The sequence below is a fragment of the Eleutherodactylus coqui genome, chromosome 8 (assembly GCF_035609145.1).
Source record: "Eleutherodactylus coqui strain aEleCoq1 chromosome 8, aEleCoq1.hap1, whole genome shotgun sequence".
In the NCBI taxonomy this organism is placed as follows: Eukaryota; Metazoa; Chordata; class Amphibia; order Anura; family Eleutherodactylidae; genus Eleutherodactylus; species Eleutherodactylus coqui.
In genome coordinates, this window is record NC_089844.1 from 141,485,513 (window position 1) to 141,510,116 (window position 24,604).

At 43.5% G+C, this 24,604-nt stretch overlaps 1 pseudogene; it reads right to left on the reverse strand.

The window, feature by feature from the left end:
* Positions 1 to 1,911: 1,911 nt before the first annotated feature.
* Positions 1,912 to 16,561, reverse strand: LOC136576938 (serine hydroxymethyltransferase, cytosolic-like; annotated as a pseudogene).
* Between the last annotated feature and the right edge of the window lie 8,043 nt (positions 16,562 to 24,604).

Consider the following 24,604-nt stretch of genomic DNA (forward strand, 5'->3'; position numbering starts at 1 on the left):
TTGATCCAGAAGAAGGCGAAAAACCCTGGACACATTCAGCCAATTGGTGACCAGGGAAAAAGTCCTTCTTGACCCCGGGAAAAGGCGATCGGTCCTAGAACCCCGGATCAAAGCCCCTAAAGCAATGAACAAATTCCTGGCTGATATTAGATTATAAATACTATTATATTATGATTTTAAGAGTATTATTACTATTATTTATATTACTAATATTACATTATTACTTACCGTATATGCTAATACTACTAATATTACATTATTACTTATATGCTAATACTACTGATATTCCACTATTACTAATATCACGCTATACCTAACCTAAACTTTAGATCCAGAAGAAGGCGAAAAAACCCTGGACACATTCAGCCAATTGGTGACCAGGGAAAAATTCCTTCTTGACCCCGAGAAAAGGCGATCGGTCCTAGAACCCCGGATCAAAGCCTCTAAAGGAATTTACAATGTTTACGATTTCCTATTATTTAACCTACAACTAATATTATTACATTGTTTATACAGAAGGTAATTATTTTTAATAATTACTAGTATTACACTATTATTACGCTTGCTTATACTCTTAATACTCCACTATTAGTAATATTACACTAACCCTAACGCTATAGTTATTGATCCAGAAGAAGGCGAAAAAACCCTGGACACATTCAGCCAATTGGTGACCAGGGAAAAATTCCTTCTTGACCCCGAGAAAAGGCGATCGGTCCTAGAACCCCGGATCAAAACCTCTAAAGCAATTAACAAATTCCTAGTTAGTATCATATTATAAACCTTATTAAGGCTATTATATTATGATTTTAAGATTATTATTACTATTGTTTATAATGACCAATATTACACTATTATTACTTATATGCTAATACTATTATTATTACACTATTACTAATATCACACTATACCTAACCCTAAAACTTTAGATCCAGAAGAAGGCGAAAAAACCCTGGACACATTCAGCCAATTGGTGACCAGGGAAAAATTCCTTCTTGACCCCGAGAAAAGGCGATCGGTCCTAGAACCCCGGATCAAAGCCTCTAAAGGAATTAAGAAAATTCCTAACTGTTATTATATTATAAATACTATTTTATTATCATTTTAAGAGTAATACTACTATTGTTACTTATTACTAATATTACACTGTTATTACATGGATACTAATATTACACTGTTATTACATGTATACTAATATTACACTGTGCCTAACCCTAACATTGTTGATCCAGAAGAAGGCGAAAAAACCCTGGACACATTCAGCCAATTGGTGACCAGGGAAAAATTCCTTCTTGACCCCGGGAAAAGGCGATCGGTCCTAGAACCCCGGATCAAAGCCCTTCCTACTGTTATTGCTGATCTTATTATTTTTATTATTCGACTATTAATTTATTTTTGTTACTACAATTACTATTATAAAGATTATTATTATATTATTATTACTATTATAAATATTATTATTATATTATTATTACTATTGCTGATGTTACTGCAATAGTTCAGAGGTGGAGGGTTCTTCGCAGGATCGTCCACATGATGTTCCTCTTGCCCCACATGCGGGGGCTGCCATGGTGGATGGAGCGCTGCCTGATCCTGCTTCTTCTCAGTGACCGGTCCTGAATCCCTCTCAGTGGGTCAGATGGATCACCACTGTTGGATTCCCGGTCCTCTTCTTCCTCATCCTCAAGATCTTCTTCCTCTCTTTCCTCCTCCTCTACTTCCTCATCCTGAATGTTATTATCGTCTTCCTCTCCTTCCTTTTCTTTCTTCTCCTCTACTTTCTCATCCTCAATGTTCTCCTCATTTTCTTCCTTCTTTTCTTCCTCATCTTCATCCTCCAGCCCCTCACATAGCATGTGAGCGATGGCTGCTCTGGCTCGCAGTGCCAACTCTGCCTTTGTTGGTCTTGGTCTGATGATTTCACGAGTTGGCCGATATTGTCTCTGGGCTTCAGGGTTTGTTGGCATGAGGCGCTTAAAAGAGAGTGGATCAGTAATTTGTGTGCTCAGGTGACTACATATATACATGTCCATGATAGCTGGCACGTTTACTCACCTCCTTCTTGAAGAGAGGGGACGGCAGGAGTTGCATACATTTCGTCACCAGTCGGAACTCCTCCGCCGACGTGACGCTGGCATAAGCTGAAGAGAGAGAACAAGCAGATAATGAGCTCAATCATGAATGTAGAGGAAGAGGCACTAAACTGACCAATATATGTAACCTGCTCGCTGCTCAGAGTGTGACGTATAAAGGTCAGTTAGCAGCCGTCTGTTCTCTCTATCTCCACCCTGTACTACATGGTCACCAGTTTCAATATCCAAACCGGCTGCAATTACCGATCCCCAGGACAATATGTTTTAGAGAAGTGGTTGTCCAGGTGGGCAATCTTTTACAATCTGAGCTCACCACTAAGATCAAGTTCACAACTGCTGTGTGCCTTGTGTCCTCACTGCATCAATCAATAAATGTGCCAAACGTATCCATCAGGATCCACTCACCCAACAGAGACCAAAAGAGCCTCCCTTCAGCCTCTGTTGGGTCAGTAGATCTCAGTACCATTTTTGAGTCATGGAATCGTATGGTAAACAACACAACTCAATATACACCTATACAAGAGAAATCTATATATACCACCCTGTATATGTTTTATTAAAGTGGGAGCCTAAAAGCTACATATCCCAGGGTATTCCTATACATCGGAAGGTATTCCAGCCTTCCATCAGTGGTTTATGTTGGAATCAAATGTACCAGCAGGGCACTTGACTGTATATACCGTCTAATGTACAAACCCTTAAATGTGGCTACACAAGAGGACATAAACCAAAAAAGGAAAACGCCTATCACACCATAATATAAAATAATATCTTTACTGTAATCACAAATTCATGAAATCATAAATGAAAATACTTAACCCATGCAAGGGGGCGCCCCAGACGAAGGCAGCTGTTGTGCCAAAACATGTTGGGTGCACCCTGAACCCTTGCTTGGGTTAATTATTTTGCCCCCTGCCTACCTGTTGTCATGGCCCTGGGAGAGCTATCCCTGACAGCAGATGATAAAGATAATGAAGAGTCCTACCTGATCCAAAGCCGAGGCTGCTAATCTCTGTAGACCACATTGTTTCTGATAATCTGCATCACATCCAAAGCACAAAGAAAAAAGTGGTGAGAAAAGTTCCTCCGGCACAAGTTACTATATGTAATGTGTAACCAAACCCCCGGGCCGGCAGTGGGGTTAGTGCTGTGGTCTTACTGCACTGGGGTGAAATTGACTAAACCCCCTGCATACCAGTATATTTGGGGTAAGTCGACGGACAGCACATGGCCCGTTATAGGGCTATGAGCACATGTACATTGACAGATTTTCACACAGATCAATCATCTGCGGTAAAAAAAAACTCATTACATGCGGTTTTCCTGTCCATATCACAGACATGAAATAGCATATGCCAATGCATGTAGGTGTGCTGTGCCCGTTTACATCGGATAGCACATGGACAGCGTGCTGTCTAATGCACGTAGTACACGAGTCTCTTGGATGCAACTATCATTCATAGCTAGTGTGTGCCTTTCCTTCAGACAACATCTGCATTGAGTTTGTATCTTTTTCCTCAATAGGCAGGCTGTTAAAATATAGTATAATGCAATACCATAATATTGCATTATACTGTATGAGCGATCAGAAATCCGCAAGTTCACTTTACCCCACTTAGAAATTTAAAGCTATGCTGCATATACAGTACATATATACACAGAGAGCTATGCTGCATATACAGTACATATATACACAGAGCTATGCTGCATATACAGTACATATATACACAGAGCTATGCTGCATATACAGTACTTATATACACACAGAGCTATGCTGCATATACAGTACTTATATACACAGAGAGCTATGCTGCATATACAGTACATATATACACACAGAGCTATGCTGCATATACAGTATATATATATATATATACACAGAGCTATGCTGCATATACAGTACATATATACACACAGCTATGCTGCATATACAGTACTTATATACACACAGAGCTATGCTGCATATACAGTACATATATACACACAGAGCTATGCTGCATATACAGTACATATATACACACAGAGCTATGCTGCATATACAGTACATATATACACACAGAGCTATGCTGCATATACAGTACATATATACACACACAGCTATGCTGCATATACAGTACATATATACACAGAGAGCTATGCTGCATATACAGTACTTATATACACACAGAGCTATGCTGCATATACAGTACATATATACACAGAGAGCTATGCTGCATATACAGTACTTATATACACAGAGCTATGCTGCATATACAGTACATATATACACAGAGCTATGCTGCATATACAGTACATATATACACACAGAGCTATGCTGCATATACAGTACATATATACACAGAGCTATGCTGCATATACAGTACATATATACACACAGAGCTATGCTGCATATACAGTACATATATACACACAGAGCTATGCTGCATATACAGTACATATATACACACAGAGCTATGCTGCATATACAGTACATATATATACACAGAGAGCTATGCTGCATATACAGTACATATATACACACAGAGCTATGCTGCATATACAGTACATATATACACACAGAGCTATGGTGCATATACAGTACATATATATACACAGAGCTATGCTGCATATACAGTACATATATACACAGAGAGCTATGCTGCATATACAGTACATATATACACACAGAGCTATGCTGCATATACAGTACATATATACACAGAGCTATGCTGCATATACAGTACATATATACACAGAGCTATGCTGCATATACAGTACATATATACACACAGAGCTATGCTGCATATACAGTACATATATACACAGAGCTATGCTGCATATAAAGTACTTATATACACAGAGCTATGCTGCATATACAGAGTACTCATATACACAGAGCTATGCTGCATATACAGAGTACATATATACACAGAGCTATGCTGCATATACAGTACATATATACACAGAGCTATGCTGCATATACAGTACATATATACACAGAGCTATGCTGCATATACAGTACATATATACACAGAGAGCTATGCTGCATATACAGTACTTATATACACAGAGCTATGCTGCATATACAGTACATATATACACAGAGAGCTATGCTGCATATACAGTACATATATACACACAGAGCTATGCTGCATATACAGTACATATATACACACAGAGCTATGCTGCATATACAGTACATATATACACACAGCTATGCTGCATATACAGTACATATATACACACAGAGCTATGCTGCATATACAGTACATATATACACAGAGCTATGCTGCATATACAGAGTACTCATATACACAGAGCTATGCTGCATATACAGTACATATATACACAGAGCTATGCTGCATATACAGTACATATATACACACAGAGCTATGCTGCATATACAGTACATATATACACAGAGCTATGCTGCATATACAGTACTTATATACACAGAGAGCTATGCTGCATATACAGTACTTATACACACAGAGCTATGCTGCATATACAGTACTTATATACACACAGAGCTATGCTGCATATACAGTACATATATACACAGAGCTATGCTGCATATACAGTACATATATACACACAGAGCTATGCTGCATATACAGTACATATATACACAGAGCTATGCTGCATATACAGTACATATATACACAGAGCTATGCTGCATATACAGTACATATATACACACAGAGCTATGCTGCATATACAGTACATATATACACACAGAGCTATGCTGCATATACAGTACATATATACACACAGCTATGCTGCATATACAGTATTTATATACACAGAGCTATGCTGCATATACAGTACATATATACACAGAGCTATGCTGCATATACAGTACATATATACACAGAGAGCTATGCTGCATATACAGTACTTATATACACAGAGCTATGCTGCATATACAGTACTTATATAAGTTTTACAGGACATTATTTGGTACATTAAATGGTAACATTAAAAACTATAACCGCCAAGAAAAAAATAAAACGACAAAAAAATAGGAACATTATGACACTTAGAAGGGGGAGACACAAAACATGAAAATGAAAAGGCAAAATAATGGCTGTGTCCTCAAGGGGTTAAAGATGGGTTCCTGCTTTGTAAGACTGAGCGACCCTGTATTACATGATGCACAGTTATTTATATGATCACCATGTAGTGCTACACTAATCCTGCTGGGGGCAGTCACCTGGTGATAGCTGCACGGTCTATGTAATCAACTGATCACCAGCAGGTCTGTGCTATGAAAGGAGGGAACCCTGTGAATGGCACTAGGGGGCGCTATCCTCATATAATCAGATCATGTTAGTATACAGGACCCCCACTGTTGTCGGAGTAGGAGAGCTCAATGCCAATTGATTTAAGGAGGTTCATGAGCTCCATAGCGCCCTCAGAAGTTTAGAGAAAGTGACTGCGACCCCCTGTTCATAGCACACCTAAAATACGAGACCCCACAAAATAAGTGGTATAGAGACAAAAATATTTGCTCATTACATAACCGCCCCGGCTCCACCCACAAGTCCTTATACCGGAGACGTCTTTGGGTTACATTACAGGGAGATAATACAACAGAGCCAGCAGGAACTTTCTAGAACTCTGAATTAAAAGGGTAGTGCCAAGTTATAAAGAGCCCCCTCTCCATGGGATCCACAGGACGGGGTAACTTTATGATCAGCGGGGGTCCGATTGCTGGGAAACCCACCGATCCCGAGAACACAGTTCTGGTCAGTCCCTGGGTGAATGAAGCCATCGGCCCCTCACTGATAATTTGGGATCACTTTATACCTTGGCACAACCCCTTAGAACATAGAAGAGACATCATTCCATTACCTGAGATCACGCAGAAACGTGCGGGTGTCCGTCGTCACTCACTGCTGAGCTCTAACAGACTGAGCACAAGTGACAGTTGGAAAACTTTCAAACACCAATGCTGCGATCCTATTGGTCGGTCACGGATGCTGTCGCCATGGTGACAGATGTAGCTGCCGATTCACTATATGGATATCCTTATATCAAGGCGTCACATTTAGTGCTTTAACTACTGGAAATGTTTTGAGTTTCCGTTTTTTTCATCCTCTCTATCCAAGAGCTAGAACTGTTTTATTTTACAACTCATCACTCTCTGCTGGTTTGGTTTTGCAGGACAAGTTGCACTTTTTAATGGTAACATTTAATGTGCCGTATAATATATACATCAGTGCAGTGAAATGGAAAATAATTCATACATGCTATTTTTTGGGGGGGGGGGGGGAGGAGGAGGTTGCTCTTGTAGTGTACATAGTGACTTAAAAATGACCTTAACTTCATTCTATATGTCAGTACCATTACAACGATAATGTGTGAGATAAAAAATGTGATACTTAGAAAGTTCAGGCTTTTTCAGATGCGGTGACGACAATTGTGTTTATTTTTTATCATTTTGTGGAAAAATGAGAAAAGGATATTTTTTTTAATTTTCCACTTATTTTTTTTACATTTTATTTCACTTAAATTAAACATTTTTTTTAGTGTTCTTAGGGGACATGAACTTGCAATTGTTTAATCACTTCTACAATATACTGCAATACTTCAGTACTGCAGTATATTGTATTTTTTTCATTTACATATTAAGGCCTGCAAAGGCAAGGATTAATATGAATAAAGGGGTTGTCCCAGTTGTACCACCTCTGCATAACCCCTTCCCCATGCACTAACATACCAAACTGTCAACCCCGGGGTCAGAGACAGAAAGTATTTGCATTCTGCAGGCAGATGTCTCTTATGTGTATCTGACAATTTCTGCACACAGTTCCTGTTTTTCATGCATGAGGGTCTCCACACAAGGACCAGTGCTGTGTGCTTGCCCCCAGGTTAAAATTTGGCAGCCAGCCCCTGAGTGTCATTCTAATGCAAATGAAACCTCTTGGACCAGTGTGTATGGCTGTTGTAGCATAACAATACCAGTAGAGGGAGCTCTTAAGGTCCATACTAGTTTGCAATGTAACCCCTAAGCGTCACGCTGCCGTTAGTCATTAAGAAAATATGCAAATCTGACAAATACTGCAGCTCTAATATCAACAACCAGGAAGCATTCCTGTGTGACTGGCATCCTAGAGATCGCTAGAGGGTCTTCATAGGTACATCTAGATTTCTCCACGGCTAATGAGTCATGTGACCACAAGGTACAACTTGGACTTCTAAATTGAATAATTGCTACTGGTAGATTCTTCTTGTAAAGCCGCTTCTCGATTGGTCTGTGAATGAGAGATGAGATTTATTAAAAGTAGTGCGTTAAAAAAGCAGATGATCGGCCCACAGCAACCAGATCAGCACTTACTGTTCAGAGGCCTCGGGCCCTTTGGAAGGGTTGTTATAGGCAACGGCTCCATTATTTATTTCAACGGCTTTAATAAAAAGCATTTTTTACATTACAGATTTAATTTACTATCATTTCTGCTCAGCTACCGCGGATACACACACCCAAACCTGCATGTGTAGCTATATCCCAGGCCATCCAACAGGGGGCAGTGAAGGCTGCAAATAATTTTATACATCAATCTGATTCTTTTACACTACAGGTATAAAGGATATATGTTTGATTGGTGGGGTCTACTACTTATCATAAGAAAAAGGTCCCATGCACCTCTTGAATGAATAAAGCAGCGGTCAGGCAACTGCTGGGGACTGCTGAGCACCTGTACTGGACTATGTTCAGTAGTCAAATTAAGATGAATATGGCCCCTTATCTACAAGATTATACCTACTTTTAATACTGCCCCTATGTACAAGAATATAACTACTATAATACTGCTCCTATGTGCAAAGATATATAACTACTATAATACTGCCCCCCTATGTACAAGAATATAACTACTATAATACTGCTCCTATGTACAAGAATATAACTACTATAATACTGCCCCCTATGTACAGGAATATAACTACTATAATACTGCCCCCCTATGTACAAGAATATAACTACTATAATACTGCCTCTATGTACAAGAATATAACTACTATAATACTGCTTCCTATGTACCAGAATATAACTACTATAATACTGCCTCCTATGTACCAGAATATAACTACTATAATACTGCCCCCTATGTACAAGAATATAACTACTATAATACTGCCCCCTATGTGCAAGAATATAACTACTATAATACTGCTCCTATGTACAAGAATATAACTACTATAATACTGCTCCTAAGTGCAAGAATATAACTACTATAATACTGCCCACTATGTACAAGAATATAACTATTATAATACTGCCCCCTATGTACAAGAATATAACTACTATAATACTGCTCCTATGTACAAAAATATAACTACTATAATACTGCCCCCTATGTACAAGAATATAACTACTATAATACTGCCCCCTATGTACAAGAATATAACTACTATAATACTGCCCCCTATGTGCAAGAATATAACTACTATAATACTGCTCCTATGTACAAGAATATAACTACTATAGTACTGACCCCTCTGTACAAGAATATAACTACTATAATACTGCCCACTATGTGCAAGAATATAACTACTATAAAACTGCCCATATGTACAAGAATATTACTACTATAATACCGCTGCCTATGTACAAGAATATAACTACTATAATACTGCCCCCTATGTACAAGAATATAACTACTATAATACTGCCCCCTATGTACAAGAATATAACTACTATAATACTGCTCCTATGTACAAGAATATAACTACTATAATACTGCTCCTATGTACAAGAAGATAACTACTATAATATTGCCCACTATGTACAAGAATATAACTACTATAATACTAAGTACAGATGAGCGAACGTACTCCTTTCGAGTAATTACTCGATCGAGTACCGCTATTTTCGAGTACTTCAGTACTCGGGTGAAAAGATTCGGGGGGTGCCGGGGGGAGGCGTGGCGGCGTGGGGGCTAGCAGCAGTGAACAGGGGGGGAGCCCTCTCTCTATCCCTCTCCCTGCTGCAACCCCCCTCTCACCCACGGCGCCCCCCGAATCTTTTCGCCCGAGTACTGAAGTACTCGAAAATCGCAGTACTCGGGCGAAAAAGGGAGTGGCCGAGTACGCTCGCTCATCTCTACTCCTAAGTGCAAGAATATAACTACTATAATACTGCCCCCTATGTACAAGAATATAACTACTATAATACTGCCCCCTATGTACAAGAATATAACTACTATAATACTGCCCCTATGTACAAGAATATAACTACTATAATACTGCCCCCTATGTACAAGAATATAACTACTATAATACTGCCCCCTATGTACAAGAATATAACTACTATAATACTGCCCCCTATGTACAAGAATATAACTACTATAATACTGCCCCCTATGTACAAGAATATAACTACTATAATACTGCTCCTCTGTACAAGAATATAACTACTATAATACTGCCCCCTAAGTACAAGAATATAACTACTATAATACTGCTCCCTATGTACAAGAATATAACTACTATAATACTGCCCCCTATGTACAAGAATATAACTACTATAATACTGCCCCTATGTACAAAAATATAACTACTATAATACAGCCCCCTATGTACAAGCATATAACTAATATAATACTGCCCCTTATGTACAAGAGTATAACTACTATAATACTGCCCCCTATGTACAAGAATATAACTACTATAATACTGCTCCTCTGTACAAGAATATAACTACTATAATACTGCCCCCTATGTACAAGAATATAACTACTATAATACTGCTCCCTATGTACAAGAAGATAACTACTATAATACTGCCCCTATGTACTAAAATATAACTACTATAATATTGCCCCCATGTACAAGCATATAACTACTATAATACTGCTCCCTATGTACAAAAATATAACTACTATAATACTGCCCCTATGTACAAGCATATAACTACTATAATACTGCCACCTATGTACAAGAATATAACTACTATAGTACTGCCCCCTATGTACAAGAATAAAACTACTACAGTACTGCCCCTATGTACAAGAATATAACTACTATAATACTGCCCCCTATGTACAAGAATATAATTACTATAATACTGCTCCCTATGTACAAGAATATAACTACTATAATATTGCCCCCTATGTACAAGAATATAACTACTATAATACTGCCCCCTATGTACAAGAATATAACTACTATAATACTGCTCCCTATGTACAAGAATATAACTACTATAATACTGCCAACTATGTACAAGAATATAACTACTATAATATTGCCCCCTATGTACAAGAATATAACTACTATAATACTGCTCCTATGTTCAAGAATATAACTACTATAATACTGCTCCTATGTTCAAGAATATAACTACTATAATACTGCTCCTATGTACAAGAATATAACTACTATAATACTGCCCCTTATGTACAAGAATATAACTACTATAATACTGCTCCTATGTACAAGAATATAACTACTATAATACTGCTCCTAAGTGCAAGAATATAACTACTATAATACTGCCTCCTATGCACAAGAATATAACTACTATAATACTGCTCCCTATGTACAACTACTATAATACGTACGTAAGGACTCCCCTGAGGTGAATGTGTTGTGCGCTATAACCTGCAGGACAGTCTACGGCCACTTCTTCTTTCTTCATGAAACAATTGGGGATTTTGTACCTGGATGCTACGGATATGGCTTCTGCCGCAGCTGGAACAGGAAATCCCAGGGTTCATCTTCCAACAGGACGGATGAAGTGAGAAGTCAGCTCAATAGGCGACTACCAAACAGATGGGTTGGTCAGGCACATGGTGACGTCAGTGAACTGCTTCCTTGGCCTCCACGTTTCCCGGACCTTCCCTTGTATTTCTCTGGGGGAGTGTTACTGTTTATATGCCCCCCTTATCACCTACTATGTGTGATCAGTGGCATCACGGAAGCCATCGCATCAGTCGTGATTTGCTACAACATGTATGATCGGGCTCACACGGCCAAAAGCGTTAAGTGCCACAGGGCTCCTGCAGCGGTTTACTGGCCGTGATCCTATGTACGTCTGCGTATGGTGGCAAAATTGCACTGTGAATGGGCTTGTACTCACGCAGGCAGTCATAAGCAGTACACCTGGTTTTGTTTTTTTTGTTTATATTACCTATGGTGTTGCTTAGCGATGATGTGTATACACACCGCCCATATGCAATATAATTGCATACGGGTGAGGGTATATACTCAACAATAGGTAACAATGGTCTTCACGCCACGAGGTTCAAATAATGTGTTAATCTTTCTTCTCCGAATTATTAGTATTTTGGTGTAGTAGAGAACTCTGATTCCAGCCACTGTAGCAGGATGCTGGCAGATTTAGTACTTTCCTATCACCACAAAATAAAGGGCACCAAATACGGTGAACTTCACACAATTCATCAGATACCTGATAAAGCATATTCCTGCAGCGGCTCTTAGTAAGGCTACTTGGGAGCATCTGCCATTCACGTTGGAGTTGTCTGAATGCAGGCCATGTGTAGGAACATCCACATAACATGAACTACTCACCTTGATGAATGAAATGTGCAACTTTCTTGAAGTCGTCTTTTCGGAATCCTCGGGAAGTCAGGGCAGGGGATCCTAAACGAAGGCCGCTGGGACGAAGAGCACTCTTGTCACCTGCCGAGGGCACAGATAGCGGAAAACATTCATCAATGACATGGTGCAGTCTGCGTGGCTTAGAAAGACTTCAAAATAGATTTCACATCTGAACCTCTGACTGACATTAATCAGGTTCAGTTCCTCGTGAATCCACAGGATACGGATTCGCTGCCCCGTTTCCATAGTTGTATCACTTACTTCACACCTCCAATAGAGCTGCACTCACCTGGGCAGGTGTTCTTGTTGCAACCAATGGCGCAGGCTTCAAGGACCTTCTCTGCTCTTCCTCCATCTGTCTTCTTGTTCTTCAGGTCCCCGAGGATGAGATGATTATCAGAACCTCCTGTGAAGTGACGGAGCACAAATTTATTTCCAGCAATTCTGACAAAACAAGAAGCAGTTAGAGTTGTTTCAACCAAGTTAGAGGGGTTGTCCCACTTCTTGCCATTTGGCTGCAGGAAACAGATAGTTCCGTATACTGCACAGTGACTCGCAGTGATACAGGCCAAGTCTTGAACCCTTCAATAAGACTCAGCATGCAGTACGATTCCAGCCCACTGTGCAATGTACAGCGCTGTCTGCCATCTAGGAGAGAATACTCACCTCTGTCTTCCGTGATGTCCCGCCGCGTTCTGGTCCTCTAGGACCTGACGCCTGTGCACAGGGCAGGAAGGCTTGGGAAATTTAAAAACTCTCTGCTCCCGGCTAGTATGAGTAGTTGAGAGCAGGGAGCTGTCACCAAGAGCCGCTGTATATGGTTCTCGGTCACATGATCGCTGCTATCCAATGGATAACAGCGATCATGTAAAAGTTTAAAAAAGTGTAAAAAAGAAAAAAGTTTGTTTCATCTTCCCTCGTGGATCATATCCGTGAGGGGAGATGAAATTACATACCTAAGGCCCCCGGATTTATCTGCAGTCCTTACCCCAGCATCTGCGCACGTGCCCATCTCCAAAATCTTGGACGCATGCACAAAAGCCGTGGCTTGCCAGGGTAATATAAAATCTCCCTGCTCCTGGCTACCAAATATAGCTGAGAGTCTGGACTTTACACGTGAATGTCGCTAAAGGCAGCCGAGAGCCTGTAGCAGTGACCGAGGGCCGCGGTGAGCGGTCTCAGTGGATAATGGCGATCAGGTAAAAGTTAAGACAGTTGAAGTTTGATACTTTGTTCGGTTTGGGCTCCGTTGTGCATACAGACATACGATTAGGGCCACAATGGGCATGTCTCTGAACAAAGGACAAACAGGGGGATCCATTTTGGGGTGAAAGTCTTCATTCTGATGTGTGCTGTACAAAAAAAAAAATTTTAAATGACAATTGCCAAAAAAATGACAGATCGCTATTTTTTCTTTCTGCTTTACTTAGATTCATTCAAAAACTCTGGGGTCAAAATACGCTGCACACCCCCAGATGAATTCGATAAGCGGTCAAAATGGGGTCATTTGTGGGGATTCTCTGTCGTTTTGGCCGCTTAAGGGCTCTACAAGTGGGCAATGGGGCTTCAAACAGAATGCCATTCTCTTTCAGTGTTTTGTTTTATGTGTTTCCCTTATATTTGGTATATATTTTCTTTTGGTTCCCTGTTGTCTTTTTTTGAAGTGCCGCATGCTTAAGGTCAGGCGTTTAACATACTTCTCTCTATAGGAAATAAATAAAAGCAAAAAACACTAAAGCCTCTAAAATAAAATCTCTGTCTTGTTCATTGCGGGACACGGCTTAGGACCATGGGGTATAGCTACTGCCACTAGGAGGCAGACACTAAGCAAAAAAGTGTGAGCTCCTCCTACCAGCTGTTCCCTCCTGCAGGCACCAAGCTAGCCAGTTTGTACGTAAGCAGTAGGAGCAGCAAGTAGACAAGCGAAAACCATAAACAATGTAAGAGTTTAGAACCCACATGTTGAAGGGGTGAGCTGTGACCTCTTCCTGAGGGCTTATTTACACGAGCGTATATCGGCAGGCGTTTTCACAGCTGGCTGCTAGACGCTTTCATCTGAGCACTTCCCCCCCCCCTCCCACTCACTGGCTCTCTCTTCCGCTCCGAGCGGTTTCAATGGGAGTAGGCGGAACAGGGGTGGAGCTAAGCTCTCACCCCCTCACCAACCCTTGTCCATAGCCAGCAATGGGAGTTGACGAGACAGTGTGGAGCTTAGCTCCGCCCACATCCCACCCACTCCCATTGCAGACACCGGACTGGAGAAGAGAGGCAGAGAGGTGGTGAGGGGGAGGGAAGGGGGCAACTGCTTAGATGGAAGCGTATATCGGCCGGCCGTGAAAACCTGACCGGTATACGCTCGTGTAATTAAGCCCTCAGCCTGTGATGTCACATTCATCCGTGCCATGACATTTATATAACTCATTCCCATTCAAGTAAATGAAACTGAGCGGCAATACAAGTAACCAGCACTACACACTGCGCAACACTGTGTCTGGTATCCAATAAAGAGGCCGCAGCGCTCACCCAAGATCGCAGCCCCATTAAAAAGCTGATGCCAGAAGTCAGCCCACCCCACCGATTTGACAATATCGAATACCCAGAAAACCCCTTTAAACAAACACCCGATATCACCGGGTGCCACATATTGCTTTGTGTTCCCCACAGAGTCCCTTAGTGGCAGACCTGTTCATGGTGAACAACCCGCTCATTGATGAGCAGTAGGGATTTCTTACATTCCCCCCGTGTATCGGCACATCTGCTCTGTAAAACATTCCCTTCTATAATATCATAATGCGGAAACTGTAACAAGTCTCACCAGTAACAATGTGATAACCGAGCTCTTCCAATGCACTTGCCAACGCCCGGCAATTAGAGAGAACCTGTTTCTGGTACAACCTGAACTCTGGGGTCATCGCTTGTTTTAGTGTCACAGCAATACCTGGAATAGATCACAATATGGAATATATCTGATGAAACCATACACGTTTGGTGGGTGGTGGATACACCATAAAGCCCATTTAATGTTGGTGGGTCGTACCTGCAATAGCGTGATTATGGGGGCCACCTTGTAGGCCAGGAAACACAGCTTGATTGATCAGGCTCTCATAATTGTACATCATTTCCTTCCCCGTCTTTGGATCCAGACTGCGGACGCCTGAAGAAATCACATCAGTTCAGCATTCGTAAAAGTCCTTCATTCCATCTCCCTGAGGAGGACAACTCACCCTTCCGGTAAAAGATAACGCCAGCTCGGCAGCCGCGCAGGGTCTTGTGGGTTGTGGTGGTCACAACATCACAATGTTCAAAAGGAGAAGGCACGACTCCGGCTGCCACCAACCCGCTGATGTGCACCATGTCAGCCATGAGAATAGCATTGTTTTCATCAGCAATGGCCCTCATCCGAGCATAGTCCAAATCCCGGGAGTAGCAGCTGACGCCTTAGACAGGGAAAGGAAAAATATCACAAGTTTCAAAACTCTTTATTGTAAACTTTTACATTTGATGAATTGATGTAAATAGATGATGGAGGTTGTAGTACTCACCAGCAATGATTAGTTTGGGATGAAACAAGCGGGCATTTTCCTCTAGTTTGTCGCAGTCTATATAACCGGTGTTTGGATTCACCTGTATAAGAGTGTGAAACGCGGCCGCATAAATCATCTCATCATAGAAGAGCCGTATAGACAGAGTGCACGAAACCACTAAATAAGTGACATACAAGGATGTACTCAGTGTAACGGGCGTCACTAGAGCTCTGCAAGGACCCGCAGCAATGGCTGCTTACCTAGTAAGGCATAGATTCAAAGATGATGGATGTGGGGGAGATTTTCTTCTTGCCAGTCATGAAGCCCCCCATGGGGTAAGATGCCCCCATCAGGCAGGTTCAGTCCCATGATCCGTCCATGAGGCTCTACCAGAACCGTGTACACTGCAAAGTCTGCAGGGGAACCTGAAACCAGAAGATAGAAGTAGAATAAAGTCCATCAGGTGACGGATCCAGCTCTCCACAACACATTCACAATACTCCGGATGTCCGCAGCTTCTGGCAACCTTTATTCAGTCAGGAGCACGTACAAAAGACCCCCGTCTGTGATGGAAGTGTAGCCAGCCCTATATAAGTGACCCGGTCACACTGTAGTTTCTGCACAATGCCTGGTGAGGGCGCTGTTGGGCACGGATAAGCGGTGAAGGGGACACAGTGCTAGATCAGTGCTGCTGTCACTTCATCCACCAGCGAGGAGCCCAGAGATGGTAAAGTGCCGACCTACATTACCAACATATCACCAGTGTATAATATAGGAATACTCCCTTAAAGCGACCCTCCAGTCCTGGACAGACGGCCGAGCCGCTATGACTATCTGATGCACATGTGCGTTAGTATGCAGCCGCAGTCTAAGGATGTGCTCACATGTGTGTTAGTATGCAGCCGCAGTCTTAGGCCTTAGTCAGACGGGCGTTTTTTCGCGCGATTTGCGGATCGCATGACGGATGCGCATCCGCAAATCGCGTGACCGGTGCGCGCAAGTCGCCCACAAATCGCCCGAAAATCTGCTCCTAGCCGCGTTTCATTAGAAACGGGCCGGAGCTGTCCAGCGCATTGCATTCAATGGAGACAGCAATACAGCCGTCTCCATTGAAAGCAATGCGCTGCGGGCGAGCCCGGGATGAATTGTCGGTAAGGGCTTAAATATATAAGCCCTTACCTGCAATTCATCCTAAAATGTGTAAAAATGAAAAAAAATTGTATACTCACCTTCTGCCGGCAGCCGTAGCTCCGAGCGGCCGTCCTGCAGTGGGTGTGAAGGGGTGTGAGTCAGACCTGCCCCCTGATTGGCTCAGCGCTGAGAGGCAGCAGTCACTCACCCATTCATGAATTCATGAATGGGTGTGTGAGTGTTTTCAGCCTCTGATTGGTCAGGCTGTGACCAATCAGAGGCATATCATTCAGCAGGCGGGGATTTTAAAGCCCCGCCGGCTGAATAGTGCCAAGAAGCAGTTCAGGAGAACTGACAGCGGCCGCGGCTGGACTCCGGCTGCAGCGGAAAGGTGAGTATACAATTTTTTTTTATTTTAACACATTTTAGGATGAATTGCAGGGAAGGGTTTATATATTTAACCCCTTCCCGACAATTCACCCCGCGCACGCCGGCAGCCCATTGCTTTCAATGGAGCGGCTGTATTGCCGCTCCATTGAATTCAATGGGCAAACATCGTTCTTCTCTGCCACAGCTGTTATAGCTGTGGCAGAGAAGAATGATTTGTCTTCTATATGTTCTCAATGGGGTCGCCGCTGCTGCTGCCGGCCCCATTGAGCGCATATACAGAAGAGAACAGGAATCGCAGATAGGTGCGATCTGCGATTTTTTTGTTCTATAATTTATCGGACGAGCGCATAAAAAGCGCTCATGTGTCCGATACCATTGCAAAGCAATGGCTTTATAAAATCGCCGGACGCATGCGCAAATCGTGGCTAAAAACGCCCGTCTGACTAAGGCCTAAGGATGCGCTCACATGTGTGTTAGTATGCAGCCGCAGTCTAAGGATGTGCTCACATGTGCGTTAGTATGCAGCCGCAGTCTAAGGATGTGCTCACATGTGTGTTAGTATGCAGCCGCAGTCTAAGGATGTGCTCACATGTGTGTTAGTATGCAGCCGCAGTCTAAGGATGCGCTCACATGTGTGTTAGTATGCAGCCGCAGTCTAAGGAGGTGCTCACATGTGCGTTAGTATGCAGCCACAGTCTAAGGATGTGCTCACATGTGTGTTAGTATGCAGCCGCAGTCTAAGGCTGCGCTCACATGTGTGTTAGTATGCAGCCGCAGTCTAAGGATGTGCTCACATGTGTGTTAGTATGCAGCCACAGTCTAAGGATGTGCTCACATGTGTGTTAGTATGCAGCCGCAGTCTAAGGCTGCGCTCACATGTGTGTTAGTATGCAGCCGCAGTCTAAGGATGTGCTCACATGTGCGTTAGTATACAGCCGCAGTCTAAGGATGTGCTCACATGTGCGTTAGTATGCAGCCGCAGTCTAAGGATGCGCTCACATGTGCGTTAGTATGCAGCCGCAGTCTAAGGATGTGCTCACATGTGTGTTAGTATGCAGCCGCAGTCTAAGGATGCGCTCACATGTGTGTTAGTATGCAGCCGCAGTCTAAGGATGTGCTCACATGTGTGTTAGTATGCAGCCGCAGTCTAAGGATGTGCTCACATGTGCGTTAGTATGCAGCCGCAGTCTAAGGATGTGCTCACATGTGCGTTAGTATGCAGCCGCAGTCTAAGGATGTGCTCACTTGTGTGTTAGTATGCAGCCGCAGTCTAAGGATGTGCTCACATGTGTGTTAGTATGCAGCCGCAGTCTAAGGATGTGCTCACATGTGTGTTAGTATGCAGCCGCAGTCTAAGGATGTGCTCACATGTGTGTTAGTATGCAGCCGCAGTCTAAGGATGTGCTCACATGTGCGTTAGTATGTAGCCGCAGTCTAAGGATGTGCTCACATGTGTGTTAGTATGCAGCCGCAGTCTAAGGATGTGCTCACATGTGTGTTAGTATGCAGCCGCAGTCTAAGGCTGCGCTCACATGTGTGTTAGTATGCAGCCGCAGTCTAAGGATGTGCTCACATGTGCGTTAGTATACAGCCGCAGTCTAAGGATGTGCTCACATGTGCGTTAGTATGCAGCCGCAGTCTAAGGATGCGCTCACATGTGCGTTAGTATGCAGCCGCAGTCTAAGGATGTGCTCACATGTGTGTTAGTATGCAGCCGCAGTCTAAGGATGCGCTCACATGTGTGTTAGTATGCAGCCGCAGTCTAAGGATGTGCTCACATGTGTGTTAGTATGCAGCCGCAGTCTAAGGATGTGCTCACATGTGCGTTAGTATGCAGCCGCAGTCTAAGGATGTGCTCACATGTGCGTTAGTATGCAGCCGCAGTCTAAGGATGTGCTCACTTGTGTGTTAGTATGCAGCCGCAGTCTAAGGATGTGCTCACATGTGTGTTAGTATGCAGCCGCAGTCTAAGGATGTGCTCACATGTGTGTTAGTATGCAGCCGCAGTCTAAGGATGTGCTCACATGTGTGTTAGTATGCAGCCGCAGTCTAAGGATGTGCTCACATGTGCAGTTGTTCAAACCAGAAGTCAACCAAAATGAAGGAAAAAAAGGGTAGAAACTGAACCCGTCCTTTAGTCTACCCTTTATGAGCCTCACCTGGTTTGGGTTTCAAAATCCATCATCCAAACCTCCAGGTGTGAATGAAGACATCCTGAGACACTGCATGCTGCTCTGACTGGTCAGCGCTGCTCACATGGGCAACTCAAACCAATCAGAGCATCGTATAGTGTCTTAGACTACCGATGTGTACTAATTCACAGTGTGCAGCAGACAGTCAGAGAACCGGTGCGGCCATCTTTGTTTGTCTAGGACTGGAGGGTCACTTTAAGGAGGGTTACATCTAGCTTTAGTTTCCCCACTGAGACTAGTTTCACACAGCTGAGCGATATTTCAGGCAAAGAAGCTCGTCCCGATATCATGCTTGTGCGATGTCCCTGCGGATGTTAGGCGTTTCGTGTCATAAACGCCTCCCATGACTTCAGTACAGTCGCGATCCAATGGGAAACCTCGCATCGCACGCTGTGTGATCTTTCTGGCCCCATTGAAAACAACGGGTGAGGCGTTCCGAGGGAACACCCAATCATAGGACATGCAGTGGGGGAGGAGAACAAAAAAAAAAAAAAAAGTATGTATATTACCCCGGATCAAAAGAACGTAGTTCATAGTTGTGCGAGATTTGTGCGTCTCGCAATACGTGATTTTCTCACTCATGTGAAGGCAGCCTGAATGACACAAAGACCTCCAATACTGTGGAGTGTAACACGGCCTAATGCAGGTTTCCATGACATGCAGAATCCATGGAAAGCTGGATGACAACTGCGATGGCCAACATAATAGATTCCATTAGTGGTCAGCGCCCAGCATCTATTACCCCATGTAGGGAACCAAGATACCTTGGAGTCTTGGATGTGCAGCTCATTCTTTAAGACCCTTTTACATGGGAACACACATTTGTCAGAAGGTTTATCTCCCCGATCATCGGCCCGCCTGAATGCCCCCCAATCAGCTGATGAACATTCAAAACGCTCGCTCACCGGCTGACTGGATCTTTCATGGGGGCATAAAAATGCTCATTCGTTGGCAGGACATCCTCCGTGTAATTAGGGGGGCGGCTGCTGACAAGAGCTGCTGCTGGTGAAGGATGATCAATATTAGCGACCGGTCGTCCCAATACTAGTGATCCTCCGTACCGCGAGCGGCAGAACGAGGACTGATCGGCAGCTATACTGTCAGTCGTTCATTACAGCCAGCAGAGGGTCCGTCTTCTGTGTAGAAGCGCCTATAGTGCAGTGAGAGCGCAGCGTCTCGTATGTCTTACCTCTGGATCATTTGTTTCAAGAGGTTCCAGGACCATCTGGTAATGAGATGCCCACAGATCGGCATGCCCGCCATTCATCACCGGGGAGTCGGCCATCATCCTGCCTCAGATACTTCACCCCTGGAACAAAAACACAGTTTTAATCCCCCACCATTTCAAGATCTTTGCTTGCTGTTAATGAATGGAAGCATTCTTGTTTACTCCCAGAGTTGTATCCGGTCTGGGTAATCCTCTGCAAAGCCGGACCAAACAACCAGGTACCGGGCTCCGAGGGCACAAGGTAAAGCGCTCTTTAACGCTGCAGGGTGCCGGCTGTTTATTACAGCTGACACCTGCCGATAATAGCTGCAAATCAGCCACGCCGCTGATTGGCGCTATGTACCCTTTAAATGCCCTGAACGATGTTCGTTGGTCCCTTATTGCCCCCCTTCCCTCAATGAGATCGCAGGGAGCCGTGTGGGTGTCATGGTAGCTGGAGGTCTTCTGAAAGGACCCAGGGCTGTGTTCACAGAATGCCTATCAAGCCATCCCTGAGGGGAGGCCAGATCACAGTATGATGTAAAGCATCGCCAGCTGTGGTCCCCTGTGGGGGCTAAAAAGAAAAAATTTGAAAAAAAAAAAAAGTTTCTCATTTTTTTTTTTATAAAGTGATAAAGTAAAAAAAACAAAAACAAACTTTTACCATATTTACAATAAAAACCGAAGTAATAAAACAAAAATACATATTTGGTATCGCTGCGTCTGTAAAAGTCGAATCTATTAAAGTAACACATTATTTATGTCGCATGGTAAAAGTCTGAAATTAAAAAAAACTACAGAATGTCAGAAATGCGCATGTATGTATTCCAAGACGGCACCATCGCAAACTACAGGACGTACCGCACAAAATGAGCCCTCGGACAACGGCGTCGACGGAAAAATAAAAAGTTACGGCTGTCAGAAGACTGGGGCAGAAAACGATTTTAAAAAATTAAATGTCTGGAAAAAAAAAAAAAAAACTGAAAAAAAAACCATAAAAGTACTACAGCAAAAAAAAAAAAAAGAAAACCTCGCAGTCATCTTACTGACCCATAAAATAAAGTTGTCATTTTTGTTTCAGTTTTTGTGCCACAGAAACCAGACAAACCAGAAGATGGCGGAATGTAGGCTTTCTGTTTTCATTTTACTCCATTTAGAAATTCTCTAAAAAAATTTCAGTACATTAACCCCTTCCCGCTCCAGGACGTACATTTACGTCCTGGAGTGTCCGGGTATGTATGCAGAGAGGGCGCAGGGGGCGACCTCTCTGCATACAGCGCTGGCATCAGCTGTTTACTACAGCTGACACCCGCGGGCAATAGCCGCAACCAGCTGTTTGGCCGATTGCGGCTATTAACCAATTAAATGCCGCTGTCAATTCTGACAGTGGCATTTAAAGCCCCCGAATGCTGTTCGGGGGTCCCATACAGGCCCCCCGCGGTGAGATTGGGGGGGGAGCCGTGCAGATGTCATGGCTGCCAGGGGCCTTCTGAAAGGCCCCAGGGCTGCCTTGAGAGACAGCCTATTAAGCCATCCCCGTGGGGTGGCTTGATAGGCTGTCTGTCAGAATGCAGTATGACGTAATGCTATTGCACATTGTAGTCCCCCAGGGGGACCTAAAAGTAAAGTGAAAAAAAGAGCAATGAAGTTTTTTTAATAGTAAAAAAAAAAAAGTTATAAAAGTTTAAATCACCCCCCTTTTGCCATATCTAGAATTAAAAAGTGTAAATAATAAAATAAAAATACATATTTGGTATCGCCGCGTCCGTAAAAGTCCGATCTATCAATGTAGCACATTTTTTACCCCGCACGGTGAACGTCGTCTGAAAAAAAAATAAAGAACCCCAGAAATGCACTTTTCAGTCACCCTGTATCCCAAAAAAAACCATAATAAAAAGTGATCAAAAAGTCGTATGCATCCCGAATTAGTACTGACGGAAACTAGAGGACATCCCGCAAAAAACGAGCCATCGCTGTACTACGTCATCGGAAAAATAAAAAAGTTATTGCGCGCAGAAAATAATTGAAAAAAATTAAATGTCTTTGAAAAAAAAAATTACCTATCCAAGTTTGGTATCGCAGTAATCGTACCGACCCATGGAATGAAGCTATCAGGTCACTTTTGTTGCAGTTTGTGCTCCGTAGAAACAAGATGCACTAAAAGATGGCGGAATGTCGTTTTTTACTCCACTTAGAATTTTTTAAAAGTTTCTCAGTACATTAAATGGCACCATTGAAAACTACAACTCGTCCCGCAAAAAACAACAAGCCCTCAAACAGCGACGGCGATGGGTAAATAAAGGAGTTATGATTTTTTTAAGGGGGGTGAAAAAACGTAAATGGCAAAAAAAAGGGCGGCGTCATGAAGGGGTTAAATAGAACCACTTAAAAATACAACAAGTCCCGCAAAAAACAATCATAAGCGAAGGCGATGGGTAAATAAAGGAATTACGATTTCAGTTTTTTCTTTCCCATTAAAAAAACAAACTAAAAAGTGTTAAAAATAGGGCGGCATACTTAATGGGTTAAGGGGCACGTTGGGACCAACCTTCATACCCGCTGCGGCTCACCAGCAATCACACAACTGAACTGTACCATAAACTAAATCCATAAGACAACCCCCGTCCACCTGGGCAGAGGCCGACCTCCTCCCCCCTTCCTGACAGCACCTGCCTGCCCGGAAAGAGGCCGAACACCCTACGACAAACCCCGGCCGCCGGGGCAGAGGCCGACCTGACAACCCCCTGACAACCCGCATCCGCCGGGGCCGACCTCCCTCCCCCGACAAACCCCGGCCGCCGGGGCAGAAGCCGACCTGCCTCCCCCCTGACAACCCGCATCCGCCGGGGCTGGAGCAGATCTCCCTCCGCTGGGGCCGACCTCCCTCCCCCGACAACCCCCGTCCGCAGCTCCTCCCCGGTGTTATATGTGGCCTCATCCTTCACGTGTGAATACCACCTCACGTGACCCCACTGACAGCCAAATTTATATCACAGTGCGACTGGCCCGCGCACCCCTCAGTGCCCCCAGCTCTTCTGTGGACCCCCTGGCTGCCCCCCGTAACCCTCCCCGGTCACTCACCTCTCCGCCGCCCCGTGTCTGCTCCCGGCCGCACGACCTTCTCTCTCACGCCGTACAACCCGGCACACAGACTGACAACCCTAGCTGGGCCCCGAAAACTCACTGTCCAATCATCTAGAGGCTCATGCAGCGATTGACCAATCACTGTCAAGTATTCCTTCTCACCAGCCAATGAGAGGACGGTAAATTTCACGCGGAAAACGCAGTTTCTATCAAAGTGACAGCCGGGATGAACGAGGGAGAATGTGAGAGAGTGATAAATCTCCTGCTGTCCATGCAGGGGCCCCGGCAGCTACAGCACAGGGGGGCCACAGCTGGACACCATGTGCAGGATATTACCTCAGAAAGGCCCACTAATGGCAGAAGAGGGCAGGACATTGCTGGACTAGCAATCCCTCACACCAGCGTCTGGTCACTGTGTATTACGTCTGCAGTTTGTGGGTG